The sequence below is a fragment of the Mytilus edulis genome, chromosome 12 (assembly GCF_963676685.1).
Source record: "Mytilus edulis chromosome 12, xbMytEdul2.2, whole genome shotgun sequence".
NCBI classification, from domain to species: domain Eukaryota; kingdom Metazoa; phylum Mollusca; class Bivalvia; order Mytilida; family Mytilidae; genus Mytilus; species Mytilus edulis.
The window spans coordinates 46,705,097-46,726,511 of NC_092355.1; the positions used below are offsets into that span (position 1 = coordinate 46,705,097).

Sequence of the window (21,415 nt, forward strand, 5' to 3'; positions counted from 1 at the left end):
TTACAGCCAAAGGGAGGGGTACAGGTTTAGCAGGATCGATAATAACCTGAGCGTTATAGACTAAAAATTCCATTAGGTTGGAAGAAGGACTCCGTGGCGCAACGGTAGCGCGTCTGACTCCAGATCAGAAGGTTGCGTGTTCGAATCACGTCGGGGTCATATGTATTTTTGATGCAATTTTCTAGAAATATTGAAAAGGTCTCACATTCAACGTTTGTGACAATTGAAAGAAACTGATTGAAAACTGTGTGAGTGAAAGAGATACCTACTTGATGCCTGTTTCTCGTTCAAGTTACATGTCAGTGAAACACAAAGATTCTCACATACGTTATTCTTAATTTGTATCTAACAGTTTTCCTCCAATAACAATTTAATTTCAGACGGAAGATAGGAAAGCTAACGATTTTTATCAAAATCAAAGTATTTACTGGCAAATCACCGTTTATCTCCCCGAAATTGTTAGGATTGATACTGAGAGTGTGTGCCTTTTTTCTTCCTCTATGCATGATACCTTAACGATCTTCCTCAGTCCACAGTTGAGCTGAATGAACTCTGTCATATTAACATCTGAATTCATTCAAAATGGTCGTTTTCAGGACAGAATCAATCTGTGGTTAACTTATCGATAACTTTGATTCCTACTTGTCTTTGAGCGCGTTGAGTGAGCAGTGTGTGTGATTCATTACAAAAAGTGGATATCAAAAAGTCTGCGTCGTCGACAGGATTCGAACCTGTGCGGGGAGACCCCAATAGATTTCTAGTCTATCGCCTTAACCACTCGGCCACGACGACTTGATACGTTCGTCCAAAATTAACTCCTTTATACTTAATACCAGATGCGACAACAACCTGTCGTAAGTGCCACATCGTCAGTCGGAAGTCATCTGATAAGTTCTTAAATTTCCATTAGCAAGTCTGAATTAGGAAACTTAGCCTTTGTTAAATTATAGTAACTAGAGTTAAATTCGGCAAACAATTTTGGATTGTAGCCGCAGGCGATATTTTCAATATTCAAGTTTGTCTTGAACATTTTGTCTATAAATTATCATGATTGATTCGTGTTGAATCGTATATTTTTCAAAAAGTAAGGAAAACACGATTTTATTTTTTTACAGCCAAAGGGAGGGGTACAGGTTTAGCAGGATCGATAATAACCTGAGCGTTATAGACTAAAAATTCCATTAGGTTGGAAGAAGGACTCCGTGGCGCAACGGTGGCGCGTCTGACTCCAGATCAGAAGGTTGCGTGTTCGAATCACGTCGGGGTCATATGTATTTTTGATGCAATTTTCTAGAAATATTGAAAAGGTCTCACATTCAACGTTTGTGACAATTGAAAGAAACTGATTGAAAACTGTGTGAGTGAAAGAGATACCTACTTGATGCCTGTTTCTCGTTCAAGTTACATGTCAGTGAAACACAAAGATTCTCACATACGTTATTCTTAATTTGTATCTAACAGTTTTCCTCCAATAACAATTTAATTTCAGACGGAAGATAGGAAAGCTAACGATTTTTATCAAAATCAAAGTATTTACTGGCAAATCACCGTTTATCTCCCCGAAATTGTTAGGATTGATACTGAGAGTGTGTGCCTTTTTTCTTCCTCTATGCATGATACCTTAACGATCTTCCTCAGTCCACAGTTGAGCTGAATGAACTCTGTCATATTAACATCTGAATTCATTCAAAATGGTCGTTTTCAGGACAGAATCAATCTGTGGTTAACTTATCGATAACTTTGATTCCTACTTGTCTTTGAGCGCGTTGAGTGAGCAGTGTGTGTGATTCATTACAAAAAGTGGATATCAAAAAGTCTGCGTCGTCGACAGGATTCGAACCTGTGCGGGGAGACCCCAATAGATTTCTAGTCTATCGCCTTAACCACTCGGCCACGACGACTTGATACGTTCGTCCAAAATTAACTCCTTTATACTTAATACCAGATGCGACAACAACCTGTCGTAAGTGCCACATCGTCAGTCGGAAGTCATCTGATAAGTTCTTAAATTTCCATTAGCAAGTCTGAATTAGGAAACTTAGCCTTTGTTAAATTATAGTAACTAGAGTTAAATTCGGCAAACAATTTTGGATTGTAGCCGCAGGCGATATTTTCAATATTCAAGTTTGTCTTGAACATTTTGTCTATAAATTATCATGATTGATTCGTGTTGAATCGTATATTTTTCAAAAAGTAAGGAAAACACGATTTTATTTTTTTACAGCCAAAGGGAGGGGTACAGGTTTAGCAGGATCGATAATAACCTGAGCGTTATAGACTAAAAATTCCATTAGGTTGGAAGAAGGACTCCGTGGCGCAACGGACTCCGTGGCGCAACGGTAGCGCGTCTGACTCCAGATCAGAAGGTTGCGTGTTCGAATCACGTCGGGGTCATATGTATTTTTGATGCAATTTTCTAGAAATATTGAAAAGGTCTCACATTCAACGTTTGTGACAATTGAAAGAAACTGATTGAAAACTGTGTGAGTGAAAGAGATACCTACTTGATGCCTGTTTCTCGTTCAAGTTACATGTCAGTGAAACACAAAGATTCTCACATACGTTATTCTTAATTTGTATCTAACAGTTTTCCTCCAATAACAATTTAATTTCAGACGGAAGATAGGAAAGCTAACGATTTTTATCAAAATCAAAGTATTTACTGGCAAATCACCGTTTATCTCCCCGAAATTGTTAGGATTGATACTGAGAGTGTGTGCCTTTTTTCTTCCTCTATGCATGATACCTTAACGATCTTCCTCAGTCCACAGTTGAGCTGAATGAACTCTGTCATATTAACATCTGAATTCATTCAAAATGGTCGTTTTCAGGACAGAATCAATCTGTGGTTAACTTATCGATAACTTTGATTCCTACTTGTCTTTGAGCGCGTTGAGTGAGCAGTGTGTGTGATTCATTACAAAAAGTGGATATCAAAAAGTCTGCGTCGTCGACAGGATTCGAACCTGTGCGGGGAGACCCCAATAGATTTCTAGTCTATCGCCTTAACCACTCGGCCACGACGACTTGATACGTTCGTCCAAAATTAACTCCTTTATACTTAATACCAGATGCGACAACAACCTGTCGTAAGTGCCACATCGTCAGTCGGAAGTCATCTGATAAGTTCTTAAATTTCCATTAGCAAGTCTGAATTAGGAAACTTAGCCTTTGTTAAATTATAGTAACTAGAGTTAAATTCGGCAAACAATTTTGGATTGTAGCCGCAGGCGATATTTTCAATATTCAAGTTTGTCTTGAACATTTTGTCTATAAATTATCATGATTGATTCGTGTTGAATCGTATATTTTTCAAAAAGTAAGGAAAACACGATTTTATTTTTTTACAGCCAAAGGGAGGGGTACAGGTTTAGCAGGATCGATAATAACCTGAGCGTTATAGACTAAAAATTCCATTAGGTTGGAAGAAGGACTCCGTGGCGCAACGGTAGCGCGTCTGACTCCAGATCAGAAGGTTGCGTGTTCGAATCACGTCGGGGTCATATGTATTTTTGATGCAATTTTCTAGAAATATTGAAAAGGTCTCACATTCAACGTTTGTGACAATTGAAAGAAACTGATTGAAAACTGTGTGAGTGAAAGAGATACCTACTTGATGCCTGTTTCTCGTTCAAGTTACATGTCAGTGAAACACAAAGATTCTCACATACGTTATTCTTAATTTGTATCTAACAGTTTTCCTCCAATAACAATTTAATTTCAGACGGAAGATAGGAAAGCTAACGATTTTTATCAAAATCAAAGTATTTACTGGCAAATCACCGTTTATCTCCCCGAAATTGTTAGGATTGATACTGAGAGTGTGTGCCTTTTTTCTTCCTCTATGCATGATACCTTAACGATCTTCCTCAGTCCACAGTTGAGCTGAATGAACTCTGTCATATTAACATCTGAATTCATTCAAAATGGTCGTTTTCAGGACAGAATCAATCTGTGGTTAACTTATCGATAACTTTGATTCCTACTTGTCTTTGAGCGCGTTGAGTGAGCAGTGTGTGTGATTCATTACAAAAAGTGGATATCAAAAAGTCTGCGTCGTCGACAGGATTCGAACCTGTGCGGGGAGACCCCAATAGATTTCTAGTCTATCGCCTTAACCACTCGGCCACGACGACTTGATACGTTCGTCCAAAATTAACTCCTTTATACTTAATACCAGATGCGACAACAACCTGTCGTAAGTGCCACATCGTCAGTCGGAAGTCATCTGATAAGTTCTTAAATTTCCATTAGCAAGTCTGAATTAGGAAACTTAGCCTTTGTTAAATTATAGTAACTAGAGTTAAATTCGGCAAACAATTTTGGATTGTAGCCGCAGGCGATATTTTCAATATTCAAGTTTGTCTTGAACATTTTGTCTATAAATTATCATGATTGATTCGTGTTGAATCGTATATTTTTCAAAAAGTAAGGAAAACACGATATTATTTTTTTACAGCCAAAGGGAGGGGTACAGGTTTAGCAGGATCGATAATAACCTGAGCGTTATAGACTAAAAATTCCATTAGGTTGGAAGAAGGACTCCGTGGCGCAACGGTAGCGCGTCTGACTCCAGATCAGAAGGTTGCGTGTTCGAATCACGTCGGGGTCATATGTATTTTTGATGCAATTTTCTAGAAATATTGAAAAGGTCTCACATTCAACGTTTGTGACAATTGAAAGAAACTGATTGAAAACTGTGTGAGTGAAAGAGATACCTACTTGATGCCTGTTTCTCGTTCAAGTTACATGTCAGTGAAACACAAAGATTCTCACATACGTTATTCTTAATTTGTATCTAACAGTTTTCCTCCAATAACAATTTAATTTCAGACGGAAGATAGGAAAGCTAACGATTTTTATCAAAATCAAAGTATTTACTGGCAAATCACCGTTTATCTCCCCGAAATTGTTAGGATTGATACTGAGAGTGTGTGCCTTTTTTCTTCCTCTATGCATGATACCTTAACGATCTTCCTCAGTCCACAGTTGAGCTGAATGAACTCTGTCATATTAACATCTGAATTCATTCAAAATGGTCGTTTTCAGGACAGAATCAATCTGTGGTTAACTTATCGATAACTTTGATTCCTACTTGTCTTTGAGCGCGTTGAGTGAGCAGTGTGTGTGATTCATTACAAAAAGTGGATATCAAAAAGTCTGCGTCGTCGACAGGATTCGAACCTGTGCGGGGAGACCCCAATAGATTTCTAGTCTATCGCCTTAACCACTCGGCCACGACGACTTGATACGTTCGTCCAAAATTAACTCCTTTATACTTAATACCAGATGCGACAACAACCTGTCGTAAGTGCCACATCGTCAGTCGGAAGTCATCTGATAAGTTCTTAAATTTCCATTAGCAAGTCTGAATTAGGAAACTTAGCCTTTGTTAAATTATAGTAACTAGAGTTAAATTCGGCAAACAATTTTGGATTGTAGCCGCAGGCGATATTTTCAATATTCAAGTTTGTCTTGAACATTTTGTCTATAAATTATCATGATTGATTCGTGTTGAATCGTATATTTTTCAAAAAGTAAGGAAAACACGATTTTATTTTTTTACAGCCAAAGGGAGGGGTACAGGTTTAGCAGGATCGATAATAACCTGAGCGTTATAGACTAAAAATTCCATTAGGTTGGAAGAAGGACTCCGTGGCGCAACGGTAGCGCGTCTGACTCCAGATCAGAAGGTTGCGTGTTCGAATCACGTCGGGGTCATATGTATTTTTGATGCAATTTTCTAGAAATATTGAAAAGGTCTCACATTCAACGTTTGTGACAATTGAAAGAAACTGATTGAAAACTGTGTGAGTGAAAGAGATACCTACTTGATGCCTGTTTCTCGTTCAAGTTACATGTCAGTGAAACACAAAGATTCTCACATACGTTATTCTTAATTTGTATCTAACAGTTTTCCTCCAATAACAATTTAATTTCAGACGGAAGATAGGAAAGCTAACGATTTTTATCAAAATCAAAGTATTTACTGGCAAATCACCGTTTATCTCCCCGAAATTGTTAGGATTGATACTGAGAGTGTGTGCCTTTTTTCTTCCTCTATGCATGATACCTTAACGATCTTCCTCAGTCCACAGTTGAGCTGAATGAACTCTGTCATATTAACATCTGAATTCATTCAAAATGGTCGTTTTCAGGACAGAATCAATCTGTGGTTAACTTATCGATAACTTTGATTCCTACTTGTCTTTGAGCGCGTTGAGTGAGCAGTGTGTGTGATTCATTACAAAAAGTGGATATCAAAAAGTCTGCGTCGTCGACAGGATTCGAACCTGTGCGGGGAGACCCCAATAGATTTCTAGTCTATCGCCTTAACCACTCGGCCACGACGACTTGATACGTTCGTCCAAAATTAACTCCTTTATACTTAATACCAGATGCGACAACAACCTGTCGTAAGTGCCACATCGTCAGTCGGAAGTCATCTGATAAGTTCTTAAATTTCCATTAGCAAGTCTGAATTAGGAAACTTAGCCTTTGTTAAATTATAGTAACTAGAGTTAAATTCGGCAAACAATTTTGGATTGTAGCCGCAGGCGATATTTTCAATATTCAAGTTTGTCTTGAACATTTTGTCTATAAATTATCATGATTGATTCGTGTTGAATCGTATATTTTTCAAAAAGTAAGGAAAACACGATTTTATTTTTTTACAGCCAAAGGGAGGGGTACAGGTTTAGCAGGATCGATAATAACCTGAGCGTTATAGACTAAAAATTCCATTAGGTTGGAGGAAGGACTCCGTGGCGCAACGGTAGCGCGTCTGACTCCAGATCAGAAGGTTGCGTGTTCGAATCACGTCGGGGTCATATGTATTTTTGATGCAATTTTCTAGAAATATTGAAAAGGTCTCACATTCAACGTTTGTGACAATTGAAAGAAACTGATTGAAAACTGTGTGAGTGAAAGAGATACCTACTTGATGCCTGTTTCTCGTTCAAGTTACATGTCAGTGAAACACAAAGATTCTCACATACGTTATTCTTAATTTGTATCTAACAGTTTTCCTCCAATAACAATTTAATTTCAGACGGAAGATAGGAAAGCTAACGATTTTTATCAAAATCAAAGTATTTACTGGCAAATCACCGTTTATCTCCCCGAAATTGTTAGGATTGATACTGAGAGTGTGTGCCTTTTTTCTTCCTCTATGCATGATACCTTAACGATCTTCCTCAGTCCACAGTTGAGCTGAATGAACTCTGTCATATTAACATCTGAATTCATTCAAAATGGTCGTTTTCAGGACAGAATCAATCTGTGGTTAACTTATCGATAACTTTGATTCCTACTTGTCTTTGAGCGCGTTGAGTGAGCAGTGTGTGTGATTCATTACAAAAAGTGGATATCAAAAAGTCTGCGTCGTCGACAGGATTCGAACCTGTGCGGGGAGACCCCAATAGATTTCTAGTCTATCGCCTTAACCACTCGGCCACGACGACTTGATACGTTCGTCCAAAATTAACTCCTTTATACTTAATACCAGATGCGACAACAACCTGTCGTAAGTGCCACATCGTCAGTCGGAAGTCATCTGATAAGTTCTTAAATTTCCATTAGCAAGTCTGAATTAGGAAACTTAGCCTTTGTTAAATTATAGTAACTAGAGTTAAATTCGGCAAACAATTTTGGATTGTAGCCGCAGGCGATATTTTCAATATTCAAGTTTGTCTTGAACATTTTGTCTATAAATTATCATGATTGATTCGTGTTGAATCGTATATTTTTCAAAAAGTAAGGAAAATACGATTTTATTTTTTTACAGCCAAAGGGAGGGGTACAGGTTTAGCAGGATCGATAATAACCTGAGCGTTACAGACTAAAAATTCCATTAGGTTGGAAGAAGGACTCCGTGGCGCAACGGTAGCGCGTCTGACTCCAGATCAGAAGGTTGCGTGTTCGAATCACGTCGGGGTCATATGTATTTTTGATGCAATTTTCTAGAAATATTGAAAAGGTCTCACATTCAACGTTTGTGACAATTGAAAGAAACTGATTGAAAACTGTGTGAGTGAAAGAGATACCTACTTGATGCCTGTTTCTCGTTCAAGTTACATGTCAGTGAAACACAAAGATTCTCACATACGTTATTCTTAATTTGTATCGAACAGTTTTCCTCCAATAACAATTTAATTTCAGACGGAAGATAGGAAAGCTAACGATTTTTATCAAAATCAAAGTATTTACTGGCAAATCACCGTTTATCTCCCCGAAATTGTTAGGATTGATACTGAGAGTGTGTGCCTTTTTTCTTCCTCTATGCATGATACCTTAACGATCTTCCTCAGTCCACAGTTGAGCTGAATGAACTCTGTCATATTAACATCTGAATTCATTCAAAATGGTCGTTTTCAGGACAGAATCAATCTGTGGTTAACTTATCGATAACTTTGATTCCTACTTGTCTTTGAGCGCGTTGAGTGAGCAGTGTGTGTGATTCATTACAAAAAGTGGATATCAAAAAGTCTGCGTCGTCGACAGGATTCGAACCTGTGCGGGGAGACCCCAATAGATTTCTAGTCTATCGCCTTAACCACTCGGCCACGACGACTTGATACGTTCGTCCAAAATTAACTCCTTTATACTTAATACCAGATGCGACAACAACCTGTCGTAAGTGCCACATCGTCAGTCGGAAGTCATCTGATAAGTTCTTAAATTTCCATTAGCAAGTCTGAATTAGGAAACTTAGCCTTTGTTAAATTATAGTAACTAGAGTTAAATTCGGCAAACAATTTGGGATTGTAGCCGCAGGCGATATTTTCAATATTCAAGTTTGTCTTGAACATTTTGTCTATAAATTATCATGATTGATTCGTGTTGAATCGTATATTTTTCAAAAAGTAAGGAAAACACGATTTTATTTTTTTACAGCCAAAGGGAGGGGTACAGGTTTAGCAGGATCGATAATAACCTGAGCGTTATAGACTAAAAATTCCATTAGGTTGGAAGAAGGACTCCGTGGCGCAACGGTAGCGCGTCTGACTCCAGATCAGAAGGTTGCGTGTTCGAATCACGTCGGGGTCATATGTATTTTTGATGCAATTTTCTAGAAATATTGAAAAGGTCTCACATTCAACGTTTGTGACAATTGAAAGAAACTGATTGAAAACTGTGTGAGTGAAAGAGATACCTACTTGATGCCTGTTTCTCGTTCAAGTTACATGTCAGTGAAACACAAAGATTCTCACATACGTTATTCTTAATTTGTATCTAACAGTTTTCCTCCAATAACAATTTAATTTCAGACGGAAGATAGGAAAGCTAACGATTTTTATCAAAATCAAAGTATTTACTGGCAAATCACCGTTTATCTCCCCGAAATTGTTAGGATTGATACTGAGAGTGTGTGCCTTTTTTCTTCCTCTATGCATGATACCTTAACGATCTTCCTCAGTCCACAGTTGAGCTGAATGAACTCTGTCATATTAACATCTGAATTCATTCAAAATGGTCGTTTTCAGGACAGAATCAATCTGTGGTTAACTTATCGATAACTTTGATTCCTACTTGTCTTTGAGCGCGTTGAGTGAGCAGTGTGTGTGATTCATTACAAAAAGTGGATATCAAAAAGTCTGCGTCGTCGACAGGATTCGAACCTGTGCGGGGAGACCCCAATAGATTTCTAGTCTATCGCCTTAACCACTCGGCCACGACGACTTGATACGTTCGTCCAAAATTAACTCCTTTATACTTAATACCAGATGCGACAACAACCTGTCGTAAGTGCCACATCGTCAGTCGGAAGTCATCTGATAAGTTCTTAAATTTCCATTAGCAAGTCTGAATTAGGAAACTTAGCCTTTGTTAAATTATAGTAACTAGAGTTAAATTCGGCAAACAATTTTGGATTGTAGCCGCAGGCGATATTTTCAATATTCAAGTTTGTCTTGAACATTTTGTCTATAAATTATCATGATTGATTCGTGTTGAATCGTATATTTTTCAAAAAGTAAGGAAAACACGATTTTATTTTTTTACAGCCAAAGGGAGGGGTACAGGTTTAGCAGGATCGATAATAACCTGAGCGTTATAGACTAAAAATTCCATTAGGTTGGAAGAAGGACTCCGTGGCGCAACGGTAGCGCGTCTGACTCAGGGAAAGTCGAGTGCACCTTACACCTATGTAGACGTATATTTTGCTTGTCCTGTTTTGAAGTTATATTATCTATTGGATTTGGATATTACCAGCCGGAAATAGTTAAAAACACTTCCCAAACAGTTATGTAAGTTTAATTACTGACATTTATGCAAAAATAGTGCCTTTATATGATGTTTTGTGAACTTTTCTTCTTCATGTGAAAATATTGAGGCTCGCAGAAGGGACATTATAATGGAGAAATTACCAAAACCATTAGTTGCACTCATTAACAGTATTGTAGATGAATATGAACAATTTACTTGGAATTCGAATTACCTAGGGGATAAAATGCGAATTTCGTTGATTTGGACCAGAGGTGAATTGGTGAATGTAAACAAAAGTGTAAAGCATAAGTCGATATCCAACAAAGACAGGGACACTAAACGATTAAAAACGTGGCAAGATAAAATAATAGAGAATACACAAAACGACGACGATCTAGACACTAGTGATATAGAAAGCGATAGTTCGGAGGAAGATATGAGTGAATCGTGTGATGAAAATCAGCAAATTGACAAGGTAGATCTCCCGCTAGTAGCCCCCGAGAAGGTACACATTAAACCTGTAACGAAAATTACTCAGCCGGTACGAGTTTCTATAAACAGGTCGATCAATAACAACAATGAATCGCCACCTGGAAAAAGAGTGTGTCGTAATTCGATATGTGGAACGAGTGCGGAAATTAAAAAACAAAGTGTACACACAAATATAAAGGAATGTGAACGTGTAGAAATAGATGACGAAATAAAAACAGTCGCATCCAAATCGATAATAACCGGGAATAGTCCGTGTAACGATAGCCATTATCAGAATATAGTGTTTAATAGACGACCAGAAGGCGATCTAGTATTAGGAAAAATTAAAAAGAGAGATACAATAGTTATTTGTAATGTAACAAAGCAGAAAATAAATCATCTGAATCTTGATACGAACAAATCAGGTTATGAAGACACAATGTTTTATATTAATAGATTTAGAGATTTGAGAAAAACGGACGATGAAGATATTAGTAGTTATGTTTTTCATGTTCCGAAATTAGAAAGATACGCGGAAGTTAACAAACTTTGTCCGTGGTGTTTTGTGGAATGAACAGTTATTTGGAAAAAAACAAGATCCGTTTCGTGCGTGAATTAACTCTTTAATTATATTGTTTATTATGTATCAAAACTTAGGTTTGGAAACCAACCTATTTTTGTTAGGACTTAAAAATATAAGTTGAAATAACATTTGCGTATGCTAACATTTTGTGTATTTTTTCTTGTAATAGTTCAAAGGCTATTTTATTGTTTTATATATAAAAATGAAAATATAAAAAGAAGACAGTATATTTATACAATTAGTTTATCATAGGATAGACTGATTAAAAAAGTTACATTGATATAATCAGTTTAATATAGGACATTTTGATAACTTAGAGAAAATGAGCGATTTGTAGACTTAGAGAAAATGAGAGATTTTATTGTTGTTTTTTGTTGGTTTTTTTTCAGGGAAAAATGACAATAATTGATATAAATGTTTTATATATGTGTAATTGTAATCTGTGATATGTATATAGAAGTGAGATTATAATAAAGATAAAAAAAAAAAAAGCGCGTCTGACTCCAGATCAGAAGGTTGCGTGTTCGAATCACGTCGGGGTCATATGTATTTTTGATGCAATTTTCTAGAAATATTGAAAAGGTCTCACATTCAACGTTTGTGACAATTGAAAGAAACTGATTGAAAACTGTGTGAGTGAAAGAGATACCTACTTGATGCCTGTTTCTCGTTCAAGTTACATGTCAGTGAAACACAAAGATTCTCACATACGTTATTCTTAATTTGTATCTAACAGTTTTCCTCCAATAACAATTTAATTTCAGACGGAAGATAGGAAAGCTAACGATTTTTATCAAAATCAAAGTATTTACTGGCAAATCACCGTTTATCTCCCCGAAATTGTTAGGATTGATACTGAGAGTGTGTGCCTTTTTTCTTCCTCTATGCATGATACCTTAACGATCTTCCTCAGTCCACAGTTGAGCTGAATGAACTCTGTCATATTAACATCTGAATTCATTCAAAATGGTCGTTTTCAGGACAGAATCAATCTGTGGTTAACTTATCGATAACTTTGATTCCTACTTGTCTTTGAGCGCGTTGAGTGAGCAGTGTGTGTGATTCATTACAAAAAGTGGATATCAAAAAGTCTGCGTCGTCGACAGGATTCGAACCTGTGCGGGGAGACCCCAATAGATTTCTAGTCTATCGCCTTAACCACTCGGCCACGACGACTTGATACGTTCGTCCAAAATTAACTCCTTTATACTTAATACCAGATGCGACAACAACCTGTCGTAAGTGCCACATCGTCAGTCGGAAGTCATCTGATAAGTTCTTAAATTTCCATTAGCAAGTCTGAATTAGGAAACTTAGCCTTTGTTAAATTATAGTAACTAGAGTTAAATTCGGCAAACAATTTTGGATTGTAGCCGCAGGCGATATTTTCAATATTCAAGTTTGTCTTGAACATTTTGTCTATAAATTATCATGATTGATTCGTGTTGAATCGTATATTTTTCAAAAAGTAAGGAAAACACGATTTTATTTTTTTACAGCCAAAGGGAGGGGTACAGGTTTAGCAGGATCGATAATAACCTGAGCGTTATAGACTAAAAATTCCATTAGGTTGGAAGAAGGACTCCGTGGCGCAACGGTAGCGCGTCTGACTCAGGGAAAGTCGAGTGCACCTTACACCTATGTAGACGTATATTTTGCTTGTCCTGTTTTGAAGTTATATTATCTATTGGATTTGGATATTACCAGCCGGAAATAGTTAAAAACACTTCCCAAACAGTTATGTAAGTTTAATTACTGACATTTATGCAAAAATAGTGCCTTTATATGATGTTTTGTGAACTTTTCTTCTTCATGTGAAAATATTGAGGCTCGCAGAAGGGACATTATAATGGAGAAATTACCAAAACCATTAGTTGCACTCATTAACAGTATTGTAGATGAATATGAACAATTTACTTGGAATTCGAATTACCTAGGGGATAAAATGCGAATTTCGTTGATTTGGACCAGAGGTGAATTGGTGAATGTAAACAAAAGTGTAAAGCATAAGTCGATATCCAACAAAGACAGGGACACTAAACGATTAAAAACGTGGCAAGATAAAATAATAGAGAATACACAAAACGACGACGATCTAGACACTAGTGATATAGAAAGCGATAGTTCGGAGGAAGATATGAGTGAATCGTGTGATGAAAATCAGCAAATTGACAAGGTAGATCTCCCGCTAGTAGCCCCCGAGAAGGTACACATTAAACCTGTAACGAAAATTACTCAGCCGGTACGAGTTTCTATAAACAGGTCGATCAATAACAACAATGAATCGCCACCTGGAAAAAGAGTGTGTCGTAATTCGATATGTGGAACGAGTGCGGAAATTAAAAAACAAAGTGTACACACAAATATAAAGGAATGTGAACGTGTAGAAATAGATGACGAAATAAAAACAGTCGCATCCAAATCGATAATAACCGGGAATAGTCCGTGTAACGATAGCCATTATCAGAATATAGTGTTTAATAGACGACCAGAAGGCGATCTAGTATTAGGAAAAATTAAAAAGAGAGATACAATAGTTATTTGTAATGTAACAAAGCAGAAAATAAATCATCTGAATCTTGATACGAACAAATCAGGTTATGAAGACACAATGTTTTATATTAATAGATTTAGAGATTTGAGAAAAACGGACGATGAAGATATTAGTAGTTATGTTTTTCATGTTCCGAAATTAGAAAGATACGCGGAAGTTAACAAACTTTGTCCGTGGTGTTTTGTGGAATGAACAGTTATTTGGAAAAAAACAAGATCCGTTTCGTGCGTGAATTAACTCTTTAATTATATTGTTTATTATGTATCAAAACTTAGGTTTGGAAACCAACCTATTTTTGTTAGGACTTAAAAATATAAGTTGAAATAACATTTGCGTATGCTAACATTTTGTGTATTTTTTCTTGTAATAGTTCAAAGGCTATTTTATTGTTTTATATATAAAAATGAAAATATAAAAAAAAGACAGTATATTTATACAATTAGTTTATCATAGGATAGACTGATTAAAAAAGTTACATTGATATAATCAGTTTAATATAGGACATTTTGATAACTTAGAGAAAATGAGCGATTTGTAGACTTAGAGAAAATGAGAGATTTTATTGTTGTTTTTTGTTGTTTTTTTTTCAGGGAAAAATGACAATAATTGATATAAATGTTTTATATATGTGTAATTGTAATCTGTGATATGTATATAGAAGTGAGATTATAATAAAGATAAAAAAAAAAAAAGCGCGTCTGACTCCAGATCAGAAGGTTGCGTGTTCGAATCACGTCGGGGTCATATGTATTTTTGATGCAATTTTCTAGAAATATTGAAAAGGTCTCACATTCAACGTTTGTGACAATTGAAAGAAACTGATTGAAAACTGTGTGAGTGAAAGAGATACCTACTTGATGCCTGTTTCTCGTTCAAGTTACATGTCAGTGAAACACAAAGATTCTCACATACGTTATTCTTAATTTGTATCTAACAGTTTTCCTCCAATAACAATTTAATTTCAGACGGAAGATAGGAAAGCTAACGATTTTTATCAAAATCAAAGTATTTACTGGCAAATCACCGTTTATCTCCCCGAAATTGTTAGGATTGATACTGAGAGTGTGTGCCTTTTTTCTTCCTCTATGCATGATACCTTAACGATCTTCCTCAGTCCACAGTTGAGCTGAATGAACTCTGTCATATTAACATCTGAATTCATTCAAAATGGTCGTTTTCAGGACAGAATCAATCTGTGGTTAACTTATCGATAACTTTGATTCCTACTTGTCTTTGAGCGCGTTGAGTGAGCAGTGTGTGTGATTCATTACAAAAAGTGGATATCAAAAAGTCTGCGTCGTCGACAGGATTCGAACCTGTGCGGGGAGACCCCAATAGATTTCTAGTCTATCGCCTTAACCACTCGGCCACGACGACTTGATACGTTCGTCCAAAATTAACTCCTTTATACTTAATACCAGATGCGACAACAACCTGTCGTAAGTGCCACATCGTCAGTCGGAAGTCATCTGATAAGTTCTTAAATTTCCATTAGCAAGTCTGAATTAGGAAACTTAGCCTTTGTTAAATTATAGTAACTAGAGTTAAATTCGGCAAACAATTTTGGATTGTAGCCGCAGGCGATATTTTCAATATTCAAGTTTGTCTTGAACATTTTGTCTATAAATTATCATGATTGATTCGTGTTGAATCGTATATTTTTCAAAAAGTAAGGAAAACACGATTTTATTTTTTTACAGCCAAAGGGAGGGGTACAGGTTTAGCAGGATCGATAATAACCTGAGCGTTATAGACTAAAAATTCCATTAGGTTGGAAGAAGGACTCCGTGGCGCAACGGTAGCGCGTCTGACTCCAGATCAGAAGGTTGCGTGTTCGAATCACGTCGGGGTCATATGTATTTTTGATGCAATTTTCTAGAAATATTGAAAAGGTCTCACATTCAACGTTTGTGACAATTGAAAGAAACTGATTGAAAACTGTGTGAGTGAAAGAGATACCTACTTGATGCCTGTTTCTTGTTCAAGTTACATGTCAGTGAAACACAAAGATTCTCACATACGTTATTCTTAATTTGTATCTAACAGTTTTCCTCCAATAACAATTTAATTTCAGACGGAAGATAGGAAAGCTAACGATTTTTATCAAAATCAAAGTATTTACTGGCAAATCACCGTTTATCTCCCCGAAATTGTTAGGATTGATACTGAGAGTGTGTGCCTTTTTTCTTCCTCTATGCATGATACCTTAACGATCTTCCTCAGTCCACAGTTGAGCTGAATGAACTCTGTCATATTAACATCTGAATTCATTCAAAATGGTCGTTTTCAGGACAGAATCAATCTGTGGTTAACTTATCGATAACTTTGATTCCTACTTGTCTTTGAGCGCGTTGAGTGAGCAGTGTGTGTGATTCATTACAAAAAGTGGATATCAAAAAGTCTGCGTCGTCGACAGGATTCGAACCTGTGCGGGGAGACCCCAATAGATTTCTAGTCTATCGCCTTAACCACTCGGCCACGACGACTTGATACGTTCGTCCAAAATTAACTCCTTTATACTTAATACCAGATGCGACAACAACCTGTCGTAAGTGCCACATCGTCAGTCGGAAGTCATCTGATAAGTTCTTAAATTTCCATTAGCAAGTCTGAATTAGGAAACTTAGCCTTTGTTAAATTATAGTAACTAGAGTTAAATTCGGCAAACAATTTTGGATTGTAGCCGCAGGCGATATTTTCAATATTCAAGTTTGTCTTGAACATTTTGTCTATAAATTATCATGATTGATTCGTGTTGAATCGTATATTTTTCAAAAAGTAAGGAAAACACGATTTTATTTTTTTACAGCCAAAGGGAGGGGTACAGGTTTAGCAGGATCGATAATAACCTGAGCGTTATAGACTAAAAATTCCATTAGGTTGGAAGAAGGACTCCGTGGCGCAACGGTAGCGCGTCTGACTCCAGATCAGAAGGTTGCGTGTTCGAATCACGTCGGGGTCATATGTATTTTTGATGCAATTTTCTAGAAATATTGAAAAGGTCTCACATTCAACGTTTGTGACAATTGAAAGAAACTGATTGAAAACTGTGTGAGTGAAAGAGATACCTACTTGATGCCTGTTTCTCGTTCAAGTTACATGTCAGTGAAACACAAAGATTCTCACATACGTTATTCTTAATTTGTATCTAACAGTTTTCCTCCAATAACAATTTAATTTCAGACGGAAGATAGGAAAGCTAACGATTTTTATCAAAATCAAAGTATTTACTGGCAAATCACCGTTTATCTCCCCGAAATTGTTAGGATTGATACTGAGAGTGTGTGCCTTTTTTCTTCCTCTATGCATGATACCTTAACGATCTTCCTCAGTCCACAGTTGAGCTGAATGAACTCTGTCATATTAACATCTGAATTCATTCAAAATGGTCGTTTTCAGGACAGAATCAATCTGTGGTTAACTTATCGATAACTTTGATTCCTACTTGTCTTTGAGCGCGTTGAGTGAGCAGTGTGTGTGATTCATTACAAAAAGTGGATATCAAAAAGTCTGCGTCGTCGACAGGATTCGAACCTGTGCGGGGAGACCCCAATAGATTTCTAGTCTATCGCCTTAACCACTCGGCCACGACGACTTGATACGTTCGTCCAAAATTAACTCCTTTATACTTAATACCAGATGCGACAACAACCTGTCGTAAGTGCCACATCGTCAGTCGGAAGTCATCTGATAAGTTCTTAAATTTCCATTAGCAAGTCTGAATTAGGAAACTTAGCCTTTGTTAAATTATAGTAACTAGAGTTAAATTCGGCAAACAATTTTGGATTGTAGCCGCAGGCGATATTTTCAATATTCAAGTTTGTCTTGAACATTTTGTCTATAAATTATCATGATTGATTCGTGTTGAATCGTATATTTTTCAAAAAGTAAGGAAAACACGATTTTATTTTTTTACAGCCAAAGGGAGGGGTACAGGTTTAGCAGGATCGATAATAACCTGAGCGTTATAGACTAAAAATTCCATTAGGTTGGAAGAAGGACTCCGTGGCGCAACGGTAGCGCGTCTGACTCAGGGAAAGTCGAGTGCACCTTACACCTATGTAGACGTATATTTTGCTTGTCCTGTTTTGAAGTTATATTATCTATTGGATTTGGATATTACCAGCCGGAAATAGTTAAAAACACTTCCCAAACAGTTATGTAAGTTTAATTACTGACATTTATGCAAAAATAGTGCCTTTATATGATGTTTTGTGAACTTTTCTTCTTCATGTGAAAATATTGAGGCTCGCAGAAGGGACATTATAATGGAGAAATTACCAAAACCATTAGTTGCACTCATTAACAGTATTGTAGATGAATATGAACAATTTACTTGGAATTCGAATTACCTAGGGGATAAAATGCGAATTTCGTTGATTTGGACCAGAGGTGAATTGGTGAATGTAAACAAAAGTGTAAAGCATAAGTCGATATCCAACAAAGACAGGGACACTAAACGATTAAAAACGTGGCAAGATAAAATAATAGAGAATACACAAAACGACGACGATCTAGACACTAGTGATATAGAAAGCGATAGTTCGGAGGAAGATATGAGTGAATCGTGTGATGAAAATCAGCAAATTGACAAGGTAGATCTCCCGCTAGTAGCCCCCGAGAAGGTACACATTAAACCTGTAACGAAAATTACTCAGCCGGTACGAGTTTCTATAAACAGGTCGATCAATAACAACAATGAATCGCCACCTGGAAAAAGAGTGTGTCGTAATTCGATATGTGGAACGAGTGCGGAAATTAAAAAACAAAGTGTACACACAAATATAAAGGAATGTGAACGTGTAGAAATAGATGACGAAATAAAAACAGTCGCATCCAAATCGATAATAACCGGGAATAGTCCGTGTAACGATAGCCATTATCAGAATATAGTGTTTAATAGACGACCAGAAGGCGATCTAGTATTAGGAAAAATTAAAAAGAGAGATACAATAGTTATTTGTAATGTAACAAAGCAGAAAATAAATCATCTGAATCTTGATACGAACAAATCAGGTTATGAAGACACAATGTTTTATATTAATAGATTTAGAGATTTGAGAAAAACGGACGATGAAGATATTAGTAGTTATGTTTTTCATGTTCCGAAATTAGAAAGATACGCGGAAGTTAACAAACTTTGTCCGTGGTGTTTTGTGGAATGAACAGTTATTTGGAAAAAAACAAGATCCGTTTCGTGCGTGAATTAACTCTTTAATTATATTGTTTATTATGTATCAAAACTTAGGTTTGGAAACCAACCTATTTTTGTTAGGACTTAAAAATATAAGTTGAAATAACATTTGCGTATGCTAACATTTTGTGTATTTTTTCTTGTAATAGTTCAAAGGCTATTTTATTGTTTTATATATAAAAATGAAAATATAAAAAAAAGACAGTATATTTATACAATTAGTTTATCATAGGATAGACTGATTAAAAAAGTTACATTGATATAATCAGTTTAATATAGGACATTTTGATAACTTAGAGAAAATGAGCGATTTGTAGACTTAGAGAAAATGAGAGATTTTATTGTTGTTTTTTGTTGTTTTTTTTTCAGGGAAAAATGACAATAATTGATATAAATGTTTTATATATGTGTAATTGTAATCTGTGATATGTATATAGAAGTGAGATTATAATAAAGATAAAAAAAAAAAAAGCGCGTCTGACTCCAGATCAGAAGGTTGCGTGTTCGAATCACGTCGGGGTCATATGTATTTTTGATGCAATTTTCTAGAAATATTGAAAAGGTCTCACATTCAACGTTTGTGACAATTGAAAGAAACTGATTGAAAACTGTGTGAGTGAAAGAGATACCTACTTGATGCCTGTTTCTCGTTCAAGTTACATGTCAGTGAAACACAAAGATTCTCACATACGTTATTCTTAATTTGTATCTAACAGTTTTCCTCCAATAACAATTTAATTTCAGACGGAAGATAGGAAAGCTAACGATTTTTATCAAAATCAAAGTATTTACTGGCAAATCACCGTTTATCTCCCCGAAATTGTTAGGATTGATACTGAGAGTGTGTGCCTTTTTTCTTCCTCTATGCATGATACCTTAACGATCTTCCTCAGTCCACAGTTGAGCTGAATGAACTCTGTCATATTAACATCTGAATTCATTCAAAATGGTCGTTTTCAGGACAGAATCAATCTGTGGTTAACTTATCGATAACTTTGATTCCTACTTGTCTTTGAGCGCGTTGAGTGAGCAGTGTGTGTGATTCATTACAAAAAGTGGATATCAAAAAGTCTGCGTCGTCGACAGGATTCGAACCTGTGCGGGGAGACCCCAATAGATTTCTAGTCTATCGCCTTAACCACTCGGCCACGACGACTTGATACGTTCGTCCAAAATTAACTCCTTTATACTTAATACCAGATGCGACAACAACCTGTCGTAAGTGCCACATCGTCAGTCGGAAGTCATCTGATAAGTTCTTAAATTTCCATTAGCAAGTCTGAATTAGGAAACTTAGCCTTTGTTAAATTATAGTAACTAGAGTTAAATTCGGCAAACAATTTTGGATTGTAGCCGCAGGCGATATTTTCAATATTCAAGTTTGTCTTGAACATTTTGTCTATAAATTATCATGATTGATTCGTGTTGAATCGTATATTTTTCAAAAAGTAAGGAAAACACGATTTTATTTTTTTACAGCCAAAGGGAGGGGTACAGGTTTAGCAGGATCGATAATAACCTGAGCGTTATAGACTAAAAATTCCATTAGGTTGGAAGAAGGACTCCGTGGCGCAACGGTAGCGCGTCTGACTCCAGATCAGAAGGTTGCGTGTTCGAATCACGTCGGGGTCATATGTATTTTTGATGCAATTTTCTAGAAATATTGAAAAGGTCTCACATTCAACGTTTGTGACAATTGAAAGAAACTGATTGAAAACTGTGTGAGTGAAAGAGATACCTACTTGATGCCTGTTTCTCGTTCAAGTTACATGTCAGTGAAACACAAAGATTCTCACATACGTTATTCTTAATTTGTATCTAACAGTTTTCCTCCAATAACAATTTAATTTCAGACGGAAGATAGGAAAGCTAACGATTTTTATCAAAATCAAAGTATTTACTGGCAAATCACCGTTTATCTCCCCGAAATTGTTAGGATTGATACTGAGAGTGTGTGCCTTTTTTCTTCCTCTATGCATGATACCTTAACGATCTTCCTCAGTCCACAGTTGAGCTGAATGAACTCTGTCATATTAACATCTGAATTCATTCAAAATGGTCGTTTTCAGGACAGAATCAATCTGTGGTTAACTTATCGATAACTTTGATTCCTACTTGTCTTTGAGCGCGTTGAGTGAGCAGTGTGTGTGATTCATTACAAAAAGTGGATATCAAAAAGTCTGCGTCGTCGACAGGATTCGAACCTGTGCGGGGAGACCCCAATAGATTTCTAGTCTATCGCCTTAACCACTCGGCCACGACGACTTGATACGTTCGTCCAAAATTAACTCCTTTATACTTAATACCAGATGCGACAACAACCTGTCGTAAGTGCCACATCGTCAGTCGGAAGTCATCTGATAAGTTCTTAAATTTCCATTAGCAAGTCTGAATTAGGAAACTTAGC

The 21,415-nt window shown here is 36.4% G+C and overlaps 27 non-coding genes across 27 annotated transcripts; 12 read left to right on the top strand and 15 right to left on the bottom strand.

Moving 5' to 3' along the window:
* The first annotated feature begins 87 nt into the window (after positions 1-87).
* On the top strand, positions 88-159 carry Trnaw-cca (transfer RNA tryptophan (anticodon CCA)). Its single transcript has one exon. It is a non-coding gene; the product is annotated as a tRNA-Trp (tRNA).
* Positions 160-710: 551 nt separating this feature from the next.
* On the bottom strand, positions 711-792 carry Trnas-aga (transfer RNA serine (anticodon AGA)). Its single transcript has one exon. It is a non-coding gene; the product is annotated as a tRNA-Ser (tRNA).
* A 404-nt stretch (positions 793-1,196) lies between these two features.
* Positions 1,197-1,268, top strand: Trnaw-cca (transfer RNA tryptophan (anticodon CCA)). The gene has a single exon. It is a non-coding gene; the product is annotated as a tRNA-Trp (tRNA).
* A 551-nt stretch (positions 1,269-1,819) lies between these two features.
* Trnas-aga (transfer RNA serine (anticodon AGA)) lies at positions 1,820-1,901 on the bottom strand. The gene has a single exon. It is a non-coding gene; the product is annotated as a tRNA-Ser (tRNA).
* Positions 1,902-2,322: 421 nt separating this feature from the next.
* On the top strand, positions 2,323-2,394 carry Trnaw-cca (transfer RNA tryptophan (anticodon CCA)). Its single transcript has one exon. It is a non-coding gene; the product is annotated as a tRNA-Trp (tRNA).
* A 551-nt stretch (positions 2,395-2,945) lies between these two features.
* Trnas-aga (transfer RNA serine (anticodon AGA)) lies at positions 2,946-3,027 on the bottom strand. Its single transcript has one exon. It is a non-coding gene; the product is annotated as a tRNA-Ser (tRNA).
* Positions 3,028-3,431: 404 nt separating this feature from the next.
* On the top strand, positions 3,432-3,503 carry Trnaw-cca (transfer RNA tryptophan (anticodon CCA)). Its single transcript has one exon. It is a non-coding gene; the product is annotated as a tRNA-Trp (tRNA).
* Positions 3,504-4,054: 551 nt separating this feature from the next.
* Positions 4,055-4,136, bottom strand: Trnas-aga (transfer RNA serine (anticodon AGA)). Its single transcript has one exon. It is a non-coding gene; the product is annotated as a tRNA-Ser (tRNA).
* A 404-nt stretch (positions 4,137-4,540) lies between these two features.
* On the top strand, positions 4,541-4,612 carry Trnaw-cca (transfer RNA tryptophan (anticodon CCA)). The gene has a single exon. It is a non-coding gene; the product is annotated as a tRNA-Trp (tRNA).
* A 551-nt stretch (positions 4,613-5,163) lies between these two features.
* On the bottom strand, positions 5,164-5,245 carry Trnas-aga (transfer RNA serine (anticodon AGA)). Its single transcript has one exon. It is a non-coding gene; the product is annotated as a tRNA-Ser (tRNA).
* A 404-nt stretch (positions 5,246-5,649) lies between these two features.
* Trnaw-cca (transfer RNA tryptophan (anticodon CCA)) lies at positions 5,650-5,721 on the top strand. Its single transcript has one exon. It is a non-coding gene; the product is annotated as a tRNA-Trp (tRNA).
* Positions 5,722-6,272: 551 nt separating this feature from the next.
* Positions 6,273-6,354, bottom strand: Trnas-aga (transfer RNA serine (anticodon AGA)). Its single transcript has one exon. It is a non-coding gene; the product is annotated as a tRNA-Ser (tRNA).
* Positions 6,355-6,758: 404 nt separating this feature from the next.
* Trnaw-cca (transfer RNA tryptophan (anticodon CCA)) lies at positions 6,759-6,830 on the top strand. The gene has a single exon. It is a non-coding gene; the product is annotated as a tRNA-Trp (tRNA).
* A 551-nt stretch (positions 6,831-7,381) lies between these two features.
* On the bottom strand, positions 7,382-7,463 carry Trnas-aga (transfer RNA serine (anticodon AGA)). Its single transcript has one exon. It is a non-coding gene; the product is annotated as a tRNA-Ser (tRNA).
* A 404-nt stretch (positions 7,464-7,867) lies between these two features.
* Positions 7,868-7,939, top strand: Trnaw-cca (transfer RNA tryptophan (anticodon CCA)). The gene has a single exon. It is a non-coding gene; the product is annotated as a tRNA-Trp (tRNA).
* Positions 7,940-8,490: 551 nt separating this feature from the next.
* Positions 8,491-8,572, bottom strand: Trnas-aga (transfer RNA serine (anticodon AGA)). Its single transcript has one exon. It is a non-coding gene; the product is annotated as a tRNA-Ser (tRNA).
* A 404-nt stretch (positions 8,573-8,976) lies between these two features.
* Trnaw-cca (transfer RNA tryptophan (anticodon CCA)) lies at positions 8,977-9,048 on the top strand. The gene has a single exon. It is a non-coding gene; the product is annotated as a tRNA-Trp (tRNA).
* Positions 9,049-9,599: 551 nt separating this feature from the next.
* Trnas-aga (transfer RNA serine (anticodon AGA)) lies at positions 9,600-9,681 on the bottom strand. Its single transcript has one exon. It is a non-coding gene; the product is annotated as a tRNA-Ser (tRNA).
* Positions 9,682-12,354: 2,673 nt separating this feature from the next.
* On the bottom strand, positions 12,355-12,436 carry Trnas-aga (transfer RNA serine (anticodon AGA)). The gene has a single exon. It is a non-coding gene; the product is annotated as a tRNA-Ser (tRNA).
* A 2,673-nt stretch (positions 12,437-15,109) lies between these two features.
* Trnas-aga (transfer RNA serine (anticodon AGA)) lies at positions 15,110-15,191 on the bottom strand. Its single transcript has one exon. It is a non-coding gene; the product is annotated as a tRNA-Ser (tRNA).
* Positions 15,192-15,595: 404 nt separating this feature from the next.
* Positions 15,596-15,667, top strand: Trnaw-cca (transfer RNA tryptophan (anticodon CCA)). The gene has a single exon. It is a non-coding gene; the product is annotated as a tRNA-Trp (tRNA).
* A 551-nt stretch (positions 15,668-16,218) lies between these two features.
* Positions 16,219-16,300, bottom strand: Trnas-aga (transfer RNA serine (anticodon AGA)). The gene has a single exon. It is a non-coding gene; the product is annotated as a tRNA-Ser (tRNA).
* A 404-nt stretch (positions 16,301-16,704) lies between these two features.
* Positions 16,705-16,776, top strand: Trnaw-cca (transfer RNA tryptophan (anticodon CCA)). Its single transcript has one exon. It is a non-coding gene; the product is annotated as a tRNA-Trp (tRNA).
* Positions 16,777-17,327: 551 nt separating this feature from the next.
* Positions 17,328-17,409, bottom strand: Trnas-aga (transfer RNA serine (anticodon AGA)). Its single transcript has one exon. It is a non-coding gene; the product is annotated as a tRNA-Ser (tRNA).
* A 2,673-nt stretch (positions 17,410-20,082) lies between these two features.
* Trnas-aga (transfer RNA serine (anticodon AGA)) lies at positions 20,083-20,164 on the bottom strand. Its single transcript has one exon. It is a non-coding gene; the product is annotated as a tRNA-Ser (tRNA).
* A 404-nt stretch (positions 20,165-20,568) lies between these two features.
* On the top strand, positions 20,569-20,640 carry Trnaw-cca (transfer RNA tryptophan (anticodon CCA)). Its single transcript has one exon. It is a non-coding gene; the product is annotated as a tRNA-Trp (tRNA).
* Positions 20,641-21,191: 551 nt separating this feature from the next.
* Positions 21,192-21,273, bottom strand: Trnas-aga (transfer RNA serine (anticodon AGA)). Its single transcript has one exon. It is a non-coding gene; the product is annotated as a tRNA-Ser (tRNA).
* Between the last annotated feature and the right edge of the window lie 142 nt (positions 21,274-21,415).